At 43.5% G+C, this 977-nt stretch overlaps 1 protein-coding gene across 1 annotated transcript in view; it reads right to left on the bottom strand.

Moving 5' to 3' along the window:
* The window catches only part of LOC103729730 (protein spire homolog 1-like), a gene marked incomplete at its 3' end in the record, with an annotated part of 118,969 nt that overhangs the window by 76,770 nt on the left and 41,222 nt on the right, over positions 1–977 (bottom strand). The window lies entirely within an intron of this gene.

The following is a 977-nucleotide window of genomic DNA, read 5'->3' as shown; positions in this document are numbered from 1 at the left end:
GAGAGAGAGAGAGAGAGAGAGAGAGAGAGAGAGAGAGAGAGTCAGTCCCAGGCCAACCAGGACTTGTGAGACTGTCTCAAAAAAGAAAAAGAAAAAAAAAAACTGCATTTATGATAGATATATAAACATTAAAGTATTTTGAATCTTCTCTACTTCTCCATAGTTAATGGAGGCCACATGGCCAGCCAGCTCACTGTCCTGAGGCCTGCCCCACCATAACAGACTGGATTACTTCTCCAGCCATCTGTACAGTTCGTTTGTTCTCTCTCTCTCTCTCTCTCTCTCTCTCTCTCTCTCTCTCTCTCAGATAAGTAAACAAGTTTTCCAAAAGAATAATATATGAATTTTATAGTTCTGAAGGAAGGTGGTGCTGTTCTGGAAGGTGGTGAAAGCTTTAGGAGGTGGAGCCTTGCATGAGGAAGTGAATCACTAGGGGGACTGGACTCTTTAACTCTGCCCTACTTCCTACTCACTCTGCATTCTGACTGCAAAGGCAATGTGACCAGCTGACTGCAGAGGCAATGTGACCAGCTGCCTCAAGCTCCTGCTTTCCCTACCACCAGGACTTGCATCCTCTTGAACTGTAAGCCAAAAGAAACCTTTCATCCTTCAATTTTTTAAATACAGGTCTCCCTGTAGCTCCAGCTGTCCTAGAACTCACTATGTAGACCAGGCTGGCCTTGAACTCACAGAGATCCACCTGCCTCTGCCTCCGGAGTGCTGGGATTAAAGGTGTGTGCCACCACGCCCAGCTTTTAAATTACCATTTTAATTTTCATATCTTTCCCAATCTCCTCCTGCTCCTTCCCCTAAAAAATGGAAACAGGTTCTTCCTACATTTTTATTTTATTTTCATTAAATATTTTATTTACTACTCAAACATGCATATAATGTGTTTGGATCCAACCCATTCCCCATTCCCACCCTTCCATTTCTCCCCCCACCTACTTTTCCCTCCCAATCTCTCTCTTTTTATT

This window comes from Nannospalax galili, unplaced genomic scaffold, assembly GCF_000622305.1.
Source record: "Nannospalax galili isolate Female #2095 unplaced genomic scaffold, S.galili_v1.0 scaffold3670, whole genome shotgun sequence".
NCBI classification, from domain to species: Eukaryota; Metazoa; Chordata; class Mammalia; order Rodentia; family Spalacidae; genus Nannospalax; species Nannospalax galili.
Note: the sequence above shows the minus strand (reverse complement) of the source record. Positions and strands in the feature narration are given on the sequence as shown.